Here is a 14782-nt window from a genome sequence, read left to right as displayed (position 1 = left end):
TTCCCACAAAATGCTCTGAAAACTGATTTATCATCAGCCTTGTTTTTATAATTTCTAATTTCATTTCCGACAGCTTACTGAAATATTCCTACATAAGATGCAATATGTTGCAGGAACGAGACCCTAAATGTAAATATAAATACGTAGGACTGTTAGATGTTGTAGCTGACGGGGGGAGAAAAGAAAGTCCTCCATAGATGAAATATTGTTATTTCTGAAGAGATGTTTTATACCTAATGAGAAGTGAATGTGTCTGTGGCCATCTCTGGTGAACTGGCTGGCATTCTGATATCCATGCCTCATTTCAAGAGTCATCAGTTCTTCAAGCCACTGTTATTTGGTCTGAAATCTTAGTGCATTCTGCCACTTGTCTATGGGGATCATGTTGTCACGAGAGCGCACACGGTCAGCCCAAGGGGCGATATTTTTCTTAGTGTCCAAATGTGTCCTTGCTGGGAGTTGATCTTCCGGTCTCTGGTCCTGCCTGTGCTTATATCTGAATATTTTAGAAGCAACACCTACTGGCTGATGGAATCATCGGGTCCTCGCTGATGGGCTGCCAGTGAGCAGTCTGCTGTTTGGAGAGAGGGAGCCCTGAATTGACTGCCAGCTGTGTGGTCCAAGAGTGCGCATTTATGGGGGAAGAGATCAAATCTTTGTCACAATGATGTTCAATGTGGGTCAGTGGAAGGAATTTTCAAAATCTCTCCTGACCCCTTTCTCAAGGGAGGGGGAAATGGCAAATGAAACTGGGGGTGGCTGTTCTTTGGACTGCTGAGAAGGTACAGAATCAATAATAATGATGGCATTTATTAACCACTTGGTATATGCCAAGTACTGTGCTAGGTGCCAGAGTAGACAGAAGATAATCAGATCAGACATAGGCCCTGTCTCTCACTGGGCTAGCAGTTTAAAACGGAGGAAGGTTGGATATTTTATGCCCTTATGGCAAATGAAAAAACTGAAGCACAGAGAAGTTGAGTGACTTGCCCGTGCTCTCACAACAAGCAAGTGGTGGAACTGGGATTAGAACCCAGGTCTCCTGATTCCCAGATAGTAATGGGAGAAGCAGAGTGGCCTAATGAATAGAGCACAGGCCTGGTAGTCAGAAGGACCTGGGTTCTAATTCAGGATCCTCCACTTGTCTGCCATGTGGCCTTGGGCAAGTCACTTCACTTCTTGGTGCCTCAATTACCTCACCTGTAAAATGAGGGCTAAGACTGTGAGCCCCATGTGAGCCAAGGGTTGTGTCTGACCTGATTTGCTTGTATCCACTCCAATCCTTAGTACAGTGCCTTGTACCTAGTAAGCACTTAACAAATACCATTATTATTATTGTTACTATTATTATTGTTGCTCTTCCCACCAGGGCACAAATCACTTGGCTTGTGTTTTTTAAATTATCTTTGTTTCTAGCATGCCTCAAGACAGAAGCCTTTCGGCCTCTTTGCAAGACTCGATTTGGTAGGATAGACTCAGGTATGGCAAGTATTGTGCTGGCTTTAGTGATGCATTGATCTGAGCCTTTGCCATGGAAAGCATGTGAGTTATTATAGAGGCCATTTTTATACATAACAGAGAAAGAGGCTCTCTGTTTACTTAGCTGGGCACCCTCTAACGAGTCCTGCTCTTCACTGGTCTCCCTCAGAGTAGAAATGGTATTTGCTGAACCTTCTCCCAAAGGAGAGTTAAAAAGATTTATTACTTAAATCCAGATTTTTCCACTTTAGCGAATATCTAGGAAAGATAGACACTGAGCTTACTTAGAGTTGAAGAGGTCAGGGAAGGGAAAGAAACTATGAAGATGGCAGGAAGCGAGGAAATCCTTCTAGGACAGCTTAAGTGATGGATATGAGCCATCCCCCAAATCCGTTGTGTTTGGAGAAAAATATCTCTTCCAAGCTGTTCCACTGACAAGGTCACCCACATCTGTTTTCATGAAGTTGCCTGTGCTGAGAATAAATGCTTAACCCTCTGAAGGGAAAGCCTCTAGATCAAATGTTTGGTGACGTGGTACTATCTCCGGAAAGGTAACGTTTGGCACCGACTGGCCCTTCTACGCACTTGGGAAAATTATGAGAGCATCAGTAATATCAGGAACAAAATGATAATCCCCAATAGAAATAGAATACATCTGGCATTATTTTGCCATTTCCCAAGGCAAGACTTCCCTCGAAATTGTCTCCAGGAAGGTAAACGATTTAGGCAGGTGACCTTTAGATCCCCATAAATGAAGAGGGGTGTCAGTGCTGATTGACTAGCTGTATCCAATAAATTAAGGATGAGCGCAAAGACCTTTTATAACTGTTCTTGGCTTTTTCAGTACCCCACAAGCCTAGCACTTCCCAACCCTGTAAAGATTCTGGTGGGAAGGATATAGGAAACCTCTGGGAAAGAAATTTCTAGGAGAAATCACTCCAGATGTTTCCCCGGTTTCATTCACAGCCCAAGTAGTAATAGGCTTTGTTCTTTCCAACAGTCCATGTATTACCCACCTATCTTAAATTGTTCTAAGGAAAAAAAAGTCATAAAAAAACAGGTGGATAGTATAGTCTGAATTTTAGGGACTAAAGAGGCAGTGTTGCTTACTGGAAAGACCATGGCTTTGGTTGTCTGAGAACCTGGGTTCTTATCCCAGCTCTGATACTTGTCTGCTGTGTGATCTTGGGATGATGACTTGACTTCTCTATGCCCCAGTTTGGTCATCTATAAAATGGGGATTAAGACTATGAGCCCTTTGTGGGATAAGGATCGGGTCCAACCCTATTAACTTGTCTCTATCACAGTGCTTAGTACAGTGCCTAGCACGGTACATACTTAACAAATAGCATTATAAAAATAAAAACAACAACTTAGATCTGGAAAAAGTGAGATGGGAGGCTGGTATGAGAGATCTATCTATCTGGGTCAGTTGATCCACAGCATTTATCCAATGCCCTGGTGGAGAGAGTTCTGTACTCTAGGACTGAACTGTGGTAATTTAGAAAGGAACAGCATTTGTTGCATGGTTTCTACCCGAAGAAGTTTGTTCTGATGTGAGGAGTCCTGATAGCCATACCAAAAATAAGTATTTTTTTCAAGTACCAGAAATATAAAAATTCAGTTTTGTTTTTTCTTATAACAAATACAATGGCCCTTTAGGCCTCTCCAAGCCTTCTGTTAGAGGTGGAATCAGGGAGGAGGAATGGGTGGTAAGAGTCTTTGAAAATGTTGAACTCTACACTAAGCTGGTTGTGGGCAGGGAACGTGTCTACAACCTCTGCTGTATTGTACTCTCTCAAGTGAATAGTACAGTGCTTGTCCTGCACACAACGTGCTCAATCATTACCACTTACGATCCCAGAGACTGGAGCTGGAGGCTCAGGAACCAATTATTGAGAACTTATTATGTGCCGAGCACTGCACTAAACCCTTGAGAAAGTAGAATAAAACAGAGTTGGTAGATGTGATCCCCACCCACACGAAGCTTGCAATCTACAGGGAGAAGTGGTTAACTTGGGTGGATGGGGCAGCTGGGGAAATGTGACAGAAGCTAGATTAATAATAATAATAAAGGTACTTGTTAAGCATTTACTATGTGCCAGACACTGTATTAAGCGCTGGGGTGGTTACAAGCAAATAGATTTGGACACAGTCCCTGTCCCATATGAGGCTCACAGTCTCAATCCCCATTTTAGAGATGAGGGAACTGAAGCACAGAGAAGTGACGTGACTTGCCCAAGGTCAGACTGCAGACAAGTGGCAGAGTCAGGATTAGAAGCCGTGATCTTCTGACTCCCAGGCCCATGCTTTAGATCCAGTGTGATTATTTTATCTACCCCTGCACTTAATACAGTTCTGACATGCAGCAAACACTTAAGTACCATTATTTTAAGGCAAAGACACCTTCACCATTAATACGTTGCTTACGCAGGTTGTCTGCGCGTATTTTTATTGCAAATCTGGGTTTGTTTTGGTTGATAACCAGAACAATGGGAAATGATCCCTCATTGTAACTAGCAGAGAAAAGAACTGCAGAATAAGGAACTGGGCTGAGGTTCTCCAGCATTATGGAACTACAATTCTCTTAGTGCCATGGAAACCAAATCTGAGCTTGAGTCAATCAATAGTATGTATTGATTGCATACTGTGTGCAGAGCACTGTACTAAGCAGTTGAGAGAGCACAACAGAGTCGGTACTCTCGATCCATGCCCACAAAGGAACATACGGATTTGAAGGGGAGCAAACAACGAAATGCATTACAGATAGGAGAAATGGGAGAGTATAGGCATGTGGATAAAAGTGCTGTAGGGTTGACTGTGGGGTGAATATCAAGTGCTTAAGGAGTACAAATCCAAGTGCCAGGGAGACCCAGAAGATGGGTGGAATGCAGAGTTCTCATGGTCCCTTTTGTTTGTGGACCTCCAAGCATCTTTTCTACCACGATTGTATTGTACTCTTCCAAGCACTTGCTACAACACTCAGCACAAGGCGTTCTGTATATCCCATTGATTGATTGTAGAGTGAAGAAGAGCAATTGGAGGTCAGTGCAAGTTATGCTGACCCATTTAGCTAGAGAAGTCCTAATTCCGTGACATTGGAAATACCCGGATCAGTGGAGACATATGCAAAAACTGTTACACTTAACTGCATGTATGTGGAAGTCGAAAGATTTTTGTGAAAAAACTTCATTTGGGAGAGATTCTCCAAGTGGATGACTTGGTGCAGAAGTATTTTCTCCTGACCCTTAACCGAACAAAGCTGTGGTCCCTAGAACAACCTACAGCGTGGATGTGTGGAATCGATGAAGGAGCTCTGTTCAGAGATTGAGATATAGTATGAGACCCTTTGGTTAGCATCTCAGTGAAGCTATCTCGCGATCTGTTTTCTTTGCCAAGATTTGTTCCTCTTTGTAACCCTCCAAAGGATATAAGCAAAATTTTTTGTTTTAAAAAAATGAATCCATAAAGGTAATGATCATTGGTGAAGGGGACTGATGATCATTCCTGCCTTTCACTTCTTCTTTGATCTTGACTTGAAACGTTGAAGTTAGGCCTGTCTTTTGATTTTTATGTGTGTGCTCAAGTATTTGTTCCTTGGCAAAGGGAAAAGGCTTATGTTCTTTGTGTTTCCGTTCCCATCCTCTCCCTGTTGGAAAATGATATGCAGTTGTCTTAATGCTGATCTCTTCCACTGTCTTCACTTTGAAGAGAGAAAAGGAGGCCCTAGGAGAACAGGAGAAAAATAGTTATGGGGAAAAGATCAGCGGGCATATTTGCTTTGTTCACATGTTTGATCTTTCTTGTGGAGGGGAGATGGAGAGGGTGGGGGAACCAACTTGAAAAATGTATCCTACTTGGCAGAAGTAAATGTGGCCTGAGGTTACAGGAACCAACCTAGCCAAGTGGCCAGTTAGTCATTTTGATGGACCCTGAGATGGTGGGGGCTTTGGAAATGCCTTTGTAATCAATCAATCAATCAGTGGTGCTTGTGAGAGTACAATACAACAGAGTTGGCAGTTACATTCCCTGCCCACAATGAATTTACAGTCTAGAGCCAGAGAGGGACATTAAAATAAGCAAAGTTTACCTCTTCTAAGTAGCTTTGCAAATCAGAAAACAGTCGAACTCTGAAAACAGACAAGGAAACAATGCTTGCTTCTGGTATAATCTGAGCAAATCAAATCCAGCATATCATGGAGAGGTGATAGCCTAATATTTCCTGGGACTGCTAGACTGTAAACTCCTCGAGGGTGGGGATCTGGTCTGCTACTTCTATTGCAATTTCCCAAGCACTTAGTACAGTGCTTTGTGATTAAGCACACAATGAATACCATTCATTGAGGGAAACTGACATGCTAAATTCTTCAGAGAGAATGAGCTCAATATTCAGTGGGCTTTGTACACTGGCTTTCTTTGGCCCCTAGGGTGTTATTTATCAATAGTTTTGCTCTGCTCTTGCATTCCTATTAATCTAGGGACCTGAGCCTGCTAATAAATGTCCCAGATAACCAAAGAGTCCCCTGAAAGGATCTGATCCGTTTTGTCTAATTAGAATATAAGGATATTTACCTAAGGACTGTGGTGCTGGGGAGAATATCGAAGTGCTAAGGGGGAACACCGTCAAGTGCACAGTTGATGCAAAATGGAGAAACTGAGAGCTTAGGTGAGAGAAAGAAGCTGTATTTATGTTAGCATCTAATAAAAGCTGTACATAAGTGCCGTGGGAGTTGCGAGTACTTAAGTGCTTAGGTGGTGGGTAGGGCTAAAATTGCAGTGGGGGAACATAAGATAGACAAGAAATTAATCAGGGAAGACCCCCTAGAGGAGATCTTCAGAAGGGTTTTGAAGATAGGACGAATCCTCATCTGTCAGCAATGAAGTGGGAGTGAGTTCTAATAATAATGTTGATATTAGCCAAGAGCTTTACTATGTGCCAAGCACTGTTCTAAGAACTGGGGTAGATCGAAGATTAGCAGGTTGGACACAATCCCTGCCCCACATGGGGCTCATAGTCCAAGTGGGAGGGAGAATAGGTATTTAATCCCCATTTAACCAATGAGGAAGCTGAGGCACAGAGAAGTTAAATTACTTGCCCAAGGTCGCACAAAGGCAAGTGATAGAGCTGGGATGAAAACCCAGGTCCTCTGACTTTCAGATCCATGCTCTTTGCACCAGGCCACGGGCTTGGGGTAGAAGTTTTTGGTGGGAATGAATCGTGCATGGGCAAGAATTGCGCGGTGGCACTCTGCCCTGGAGATGATTCCAAGGATCAAGGGCATCCAACTTAGAGACCCCACCACCATAAAACCATACACTTTGTGATTCCTCCAACTGCAAAAGAAATTTAAGACCTCTGATTTTGTAACCCTTGCTCTGTGCGGCTGGTTAAAAGGACAATAGATATCTTGCAACACTGACTTCCACAATCTCTGTGCTATTTTGTGGCTTTACCTTGCATTATGGGGCTCCAGAGACACGGAGCCATTGAAAGTAAAGAGTGACATCATGCAATTCAAATTCAAAGCCATTGCTGTGATGATTGCTATTACCTTCTGTGTCTCAGAGCAAGCAGCTTAACATTAAACCAGCTGACTGCGTTGTTTGAATTGTATCGTGTTACCTTATTCCAATTATCTTTGAAGTAACTGAACAAATGTGAGGACAAAGAAGCCATTGCCTTTCTGTTAGTTTTACACTGTTTGAGCAGCAATAGTGTAGGAGACTGTGGACAGGATTAAACTGGTCAGTGCCTACAGGCTTCCCGTCTAATAAGAGTAAAGTTCAAGATCCTTTCTGTTTGTGGTTGAAGAGCATGTTCTTGCTAATGGATTTTCTGCAGAATAACAGAATAGCATTTGCAAAACTAACAAACACGTTCACAAACCCAAATATTGAAAAATAAAATTCAGAAAGAGTCATACTGGTGTAATTAGCGCATCAAAGGAGAGTTCTGACTGGTAGGAAACAGTGGGCACTGTTTTCAATTTTCTTTCTATCTTTGTAGGGTGGTTGTCGAGAGATTGGTGTTGTTTCTTTATTCCTTCTGCCTCTAAGAGTCCTAGGGAAAATGCTTGTAGAGGGTTGGGAAAGGGCTGGTCAAGTGACCTTCGCTGAAATTGAAAAGGGATCACCCGAAAGTGTCATTTGAAAACGAGTGAGACTGGTTAGAGACATGTCCAAAGGGAGGGTTTGCCTATATCATATTAATAATAATAATAATAATTGTGCACTTAAGCAGCATACTAAGTCCTTGAGAAGATAGGATACAACCTGGTCAGATAGAGTCCCTGTCCCTTATAGGCTCACAGCCTAAGTGGGGAGAATACAGATATTAAATCCCAATTTATAGCTGATGAAACTGAGATGCTGAGGCCTGTAGCATTATTATGGGGAGGGAAAGTGACTGCTAATTGTTTTGCACCATTCTCCCCCGAGAGCTTAGTTCCGTGCTCCGCACATACTAAGTGCTTAATAGAGAACATTGATATTTATTGAGCATCTGTGTGACTGTACTAAGTGCTTGGGAGAGTGCAAAGCAAGAGAGTTGAGTGACACAATTCATGCCCACAAGGAGTTTAGAGACTAGAGGCAAATGAACTCACAGGGAAGCAGGCCTGGAGGGCCAAGGCCCACATGGAGTGGCAAAGTGCCTAGTGGAAGAGGCTGGGCCGGGGAGTCAGAGGACCTGGGTTCTAATCCCAGCTCCGCCACTCACCTGCTGTGTGAGCTCACAATCATTTCAATGTGCCTCAATTTCTTCATTTATAAAATGGGGATTCAATACCTGTTCTCCTGCCCACTTAGCCCGTGAGCACCATGGCACACAGGGACTGTGCTTGACCTGATTATCTTATATCTAGCCTAATGCTTAGTACAGTGCCTGGCACATAATAATAATGGTATTTGTTAAGTGCTTACTATGTACCAGGCACTCTTCTGAGCGCTTGGGTAGATACAAGATACAAGGAGAAGTACCGTGGCTCAGTGGAAAGAGCACGGGCTTTGGGGTCAGGGCTCATGAGTTCGAATCCCAGCTCTGCCACTTGTCGGCTGTGTGACTGTGGGCAAGTCACTTAACTTCTCTGTGCCTCAGTTCCCTCATCTGTAAAATGGGAATTAAGACTGTGAGCCCCACGTGGGACAACCTGATTCCCCTATGTCTACCCCAGCGCTTAGAACAGTGCTCGGCACATAGTAAGCGCTTAACAAATACCAACATTATTATACAAGCAAAATCAGGTTGGACACAATCATGTTCCACATGGGGCTCACAGTTGTAATCTTCATTTTACAGATGAGGGAATTGAGGCCCAGAGAATAATAATAATGGTATTTGTTAAGTGCTTACTATGTGCTGAGCACTGTTCTAAGTACTGGGATACATACAGGGTAATCAGGTTGTCCCATGTGAGGTTCACAGTCTTAATTATTAATCCCCATTTTACAGATGCGGTAACTGAGGCACAGAGAGTGAGGTGACTTGCCCAGGTCACCCAGCAGGAAAGTGGTGGAGCTGGAATTAGAACCCATGACCTTCTGACTCCCAGTCCCGTGCTTCATCCACTACAGCATATACTGCTTTTCTGTATGCACAGCACTGTACTGAACATTTAGGAGAATACAGCAAAACCGAATAGACACATGACCAAATAGACACATTCCCAGTCCATATCTCCTCCAGTGAACTATGAGAGTTCTACGTCAAATTAGGGACGCTGGCATTTTTTTTCCTTCCCTGCTGCTAGGACATTAACAATCTTTCAGGCTCGAAGAGGAGACTCAAACAATGCAAAATTAGCTGCACTTCAGATAATTAGTATTTTGAAGGGCTTTTCAAGTACTCCCTCATTAGAGGATGTGCACCACAGATTCTTTGTAGGGAAGGTAATACACAAGATAGCTTGTTTACTTCCTTGAATCAAAATCTACTAAAGGTCTTATTTTTTGCTCCTTTCCCCAGACTCCTCAGTCATCTGATCTCTGCTTTTCTGAACCTGCTGGAGAGAGAGTAGTTCACTGCATTTAGTGACTTGAATTCTATGTGTTTTAGATGCTGCACTTCTTATCCCATGGTATTTTCTTAAACTCACTTGTTCATTTCAGTTTCTAGTATAATCATATTCCTGGCCTTAGTATCTCCTTCCTCAGAGTAAACTTTTATGCAATCTGTTCATTTATTTTTCCTATTTTTATCTTTGTATTTCCATAATGCATAGCTCCATGACCTAGGTGATCTGCTATACATTGACTAAAATCAAAAAGAAAAAGCATTCTCCCTCTACTCCTGAGGGAGACCATGTGCTTGTAGGTGAGTGTGGGCATAAACGTGGTATGGGAAGCAGCGTAGCCTAGTGGAAAGAGACTTGGCCTGGGTTCTGATCCTGGCTCTGCCACTTCTTGCTGTGTGACCTTGATCAAGACACTGAACTACTCTGTGCCTCAGTTACCTCCTTTGTAAAATGGGGATTAAGACTGAGAGACCCATGTGGGACAAGGAATGTATCCATCCTGATTAACTTATAGCTACTCCACTGCTTACTAAAGTACCCGGCACATAGCAAATGCTTAAGAAATACCATAAAAAAAATTATTTTCTCGCTCTTTCATTGACTGTGAACCCCATGTGGGTCAGGAATTGTGCCCCACCTGATTAACTTGCATTTACCTCAGTGCTTAAAATAGTACTTGACACATAATAAGCTTTTAACAAATACCATAATTATAAACACCATAATTATCACTGATCAATCAGGGAGCAGAGGGCATAATGAGGGAAGGGATGATTTTTGGGTTATTCAAGTTTCCAAGTAGCCTTGTGTTTGAAGGGAGAAAGTTGAGTGAAAGCATTTGTTGTACATTCAATATCAAACAGAAATGCCTTACCCTCAGCTTTAAAGTAATCAATTAGCTTTTCCCATCCTGCCTCGCTTCATTCATCTCCTACAACTGCCTACTCCTCTAGTGCCGTCTGACTCACTGTGCTCTGATCCTGTCTATCTCACCACCAGCCCTTTTAATGTGCATCTCCCCTGGCATTTAGAAGAGTGCTTGACACATAGTAAGCACTTAACAAGTACCATTATTACTATGTCCTCCCCCTAGTCTGGAACTCCCTCTCCCTCCATATATGCCAGACCACCACTCTCTCCATCTTCAAAGCATTATTAAAGCTACGTCTCCTCCAAGAGACCTTCCCTGATTAAGCCCTCTTATCCTCAGCTCCCTCTTCCTTCTGTGTCAACTGTGCATTGGGATGTGTTACCTTGAAATTGTGTATTACAACTTATTGACTCATATTAATTGTGGTATTTGTTATGTGCCTACTATGTGCCAGGCACTGTTCTATGTGCTGGACACTGTTCTATTAATGGCTTTTCCCCCTTTCTAATCTGTAAGCATGAAATGGGCAGGGAATAGTCCTTCTAATAATAATTACGGTATTTGATGAGCACTTACTATGTACCAGGCACTGTTCTAAGCGCTGGGGTAGAAACAAGATAATTGGGTTGGATACAGTCCCTGTCCCATATGGGGCTTACAGTCCCAATCCCCATTTTACAGTTGAGGGAACTGAGGCACAGAAAAGTGAAGTGACTTGCCCAAGGTCACACAGCAGGCATGTGGTGGAGCTGGGATTAGAACCCATGACCGCCTGACTCCCAGGCCTGTGCTCTATCCACTACACGGTACTGCTAATTCTGTAATATTGTACTCTTCCAAGTGCTTAGTACAGTGATCTGCACATTGTAAGTGCTCATTTAATACTATTAATTGATTGGAGTTGAGAAAGAGCTTTATGGTACTTGATTTCAAAGATGTTCCCTTACTCAAGTTCTCATTTCACCCTGGAGATCAACTGAAGCCAAAGTGCAGGAGAGGAAGGACTAAAGAATGAAATCTCTGGTCAAGACCCCAACATTCTAGGTGACCACAGGTGGGTAACCCTGACAGATGACATAAACCTCTGATGATTCCCAGAGAAAGGATGAATAAAAAGCTATGGTTCATTTACCTTAACCTGCTCTGTGAATTGTTTTCATATTAGGCTGTAAGGAAATACGGCCTCACCAAATCTCCTCTCTCTCTGTCCAAGAGAGGCTTGGGTTCCTATTAATGACTGATACTTGGCAGGACATTTTAATAGGCTTTACAACCTGACTGTGCTTCAGCTTTGCATTGATTCAAAACTAAAAGGACCCTCTACTCATCCTCTGGTTGTCATGGCATCCGGAAGGGAGACCGCCTTAAAATAATTAGTAGCTAAAGCAACTTGAGTGCATTTGTCCTGGAAAGTGCAAAGACAAAAGAGTGCGTTTGTAGGTAGACTCAGATCAATAAGCATCGGCCACTACCCTTTGGACAGTCACCTGACTGGCTCTGCTAATAATCGGCAACCAAAAGATCAAGGGCATTACTGAGACCGTATTTATGGTGATTAAAGATGTCTTCTTTGCTGTCTGAGGGTCAGAGGAGGTGGGAAAGTCCCAGGTAGGGTTCAGACCTTTTAACATTTTCATAATCGCCATTAATTACCCTGAATTACAAAAGGGGCCGTCCTAGTTTTATTAGAACACTCACTGCTGGAAACCTTCCCCACCCGTGACTCATCCCTAGCACACTGACAAGCAAACTCCTTGAAGCCTTAGGTAAAAACGTAAAACTTGCTCCTTTCCCAAACGGCTCACCAATACGTTTGGCTTTAATCTGCCGCTGAGTAGTATTACAACTATTTGTTTCCGGTTCTTTTCTTCATTAGAAATGAAGAACCCACTTGGTAGGCAGTGATGCTTCCTTGTAATGATGATGGAAGCACAGAATTTGCTTTGCAATTCAGCCCAGTTGCCTATTTCTTGAAAATATTTGAAGGTGTTATTGCAGGGGAAAATTTGATGAAGAGAGGGTGTAAATTAAGAGATTCATAGGCAAGAAGTCTAATTGAGTTAGTGGGGAGTGTTAAGAATGAAAAAGGAAAAGGTGGGGTGATTTATTAGGGTGAATCAGTCAGTATTTATTGAGGGCTTAGCGTGTGCAGAGCACTGCACTAAATGCTTGGGAGACTACAATAGATTTGGTAGATATGTTCCCTGCCCAGAGTGAGCTTCAAGGAAGATATTCTAGTGTTTTATGAACTGTTAAACTGTCAGCTCCTTGAGGACAGGGATCATGTCTCCTTACTCAACTGTACTACACCAAGTGCTTAGTAGGGTAGGGTGTGGGACCTGAATACCTTGTATCTATCAGAGTGCTTAAAACAGTGCTTGGCACATGGTGAGTGCTTAATAAACACCACTATTTTTATCCTAAGGTATAGGCAGCATCCGATACTCCATGTGTTTCTGAGGGTAGAATTTTAGTTTTTGGAGAGAGAGCTTTGACACAGGCTGAAGCATTGGACGTGGAGGGGTAAGAGGGGCAGGTTTGGGTGTGCATGTTTTTTTTTGGTGTGTGTGTGTTGCTTCCCTGACCTGTAACTCATTTTAATATCTTTATCTCCCATTAGATTTTTTTCCTTAAAGGGCAGGGATCACGTCTACTCTGACACACTCCCAAGCACTTAGTACAGTGATCTGCACAGGGGAAGTGCTCAATAAATATTATTGATTGATCACATATATACACAGGAAGAGAATGTTTACCACAGGTTGTAAGCCTCCGTCTCTGAATATAATGCTCTCTAAAACGCTTCACATTCATAAATCTTCATTTTAGGCAACTATTTTGATCACTTTGCCGGGTTTTACTAAAGCACCGCTCTACTGGTTATGCCCCTGTTTTGCATAATGGCTTTATGTTGGTACTGTATACAAAAATACAAAGGTAAAGTAAATAAATGAAAACAAAATAGATTTATTTAATGGCTGCTTGATTTTTTTTTTAGGTGATGAACAGAAAACAAAAGCTCTAAGTTATTTGACTAAAATGCCCGAAGTACACTTGAAATAATTTTTTTTAAATTAGCCATTCTAGTGAGAGACCTGGAAGAGTTCTCACATCAAATGCGATCACATTATTTGTAGAGACACGTCTCGCCAGGGTCTGAACAGCATCAGATAAAAAGGTACAGTCCTGCATTCTCAAGCTTATAGGATATGTGAGCCCTATGTGGGAAAGGGACTGTGTCTAACTTGCTTATCTTGTATCTATCCCAGCACTTAATATAGTACTTGGCTCCGAGTAAGCACTTAATGAATACTGCGATAAAGATAATGGTGTTTATTGAGTGCTTTTTAGCTAGGACAAGGGTAGGGTAGATACATTCTCTGTCCCACATGAGGCTCTCAATCTATTTAGCCCCACTTTGTCTTGTCCTTTGCTGTCGAGTTGTCTCCGACCCATAGCGACTCCATGGACACATCTCTCCCCAAACGTCCCATCTCCATCTGCCAACGTTCTGGTAGTGTATCCGTAGAGTTTTCTTGGCAAAAATAAGAAAACGGTTGACCATTGTTGCCTTGAGCACAGTCACCTTGAGTCTCCTCCTTCAACTCTCCCCCATGCCCCTGCTGCTCTGCACAGGTGAGTTTTGACTTGTGGCAGATGGCCTACCACTCTCAGGGCACTGCCCCAGCTAGGAATGGAATGGGTAGGCCTCTGCTTGACTCTCCTTTTTGTATCTGATACTCGAAGAGTACTGGAAGCTCTCCAGGTACGATCCTGAGAAGTTATCCCCACTTTCAAGATGTAGAAACTGAGGCCCATTGAGGTTAAGTAATTTGATCAAAGTTATGCAATATGAGAATGGCAGAGCTGCACTGGGACCTGAGTTTTTTGACTGTCGGTCTTTCTTTGAGAAGCAGCGTGGCTCAGTGGAAAGAGCACGGGCTTTGGAGTCAGGGCTCATGAGTTCGAATCCCAGCTCTGCCACTTGTCGGCTGTGTGACTGTGGGCAAGTCACTTAACTTCTCTGTGCCTCAGTTCCCTCATCTGTAAAATGGGAATTAAGACTGTGAGCCCCACGTGGGACAACCTGATTCCCCTATGTCTACCCCAGCGCTTAGAACAGTGCTCGGCACATAGTAAGCGCTTAACAAATACCAACATTATTATTATTATTATTCCATCAGGCCATGCTGACATTACAAGTAACCTTACGAGTGCCATCCTGTTGAGAATTGTTCAACAAAGAGAAATGACAAAACTCCCTAGCTCCATAGCAAATCACAATTATATCCACAGGCTGAAAACAAATTGAGAAGGAACTTTATTGGTCTCTAATTCAAGCACTGGCCAAAGACCTGTGAATGATTTTGAATACATCACATATCCTCTTTGCACTTGATGTTCTCCTTGAATGGCCCCT

At 42.8% G+C, this 14782-nt stretch overlaps 1 long non-coding RNA gene across 2 annotated transcripts in view; it reads left to right on the top strand.

The window, feature by feature from the left end:
* LOC103170847 overlaps positions 1-14782 on the top strand; it is a 217440-nt gene that overhangs the window by 196378 nt on the left and 6280 nt on the right. The window lies entirely within an intron of this gene.

The sequence above is a fragment of the Ornithorhynchus anatinus genome, chromosome 15, assembly GCF_004115215.2.
Source record: "Ornithorhynchus anatinus isolate Pmale09 chromosome 15, mOrnAna1.pri.v4, whole genome shotgun sequence".
NCBI lineage: Eukaryota > Metazoa > Chordata > Mammalia > Monotremata > Ornithorhynchidae > Ornithorhynchus > Ornithorhynchus anatinus.
Note: the sequence above shows the minus strand (reverse complement) of the source record. Positions and strands in the feature narration are given on the sequence as shown.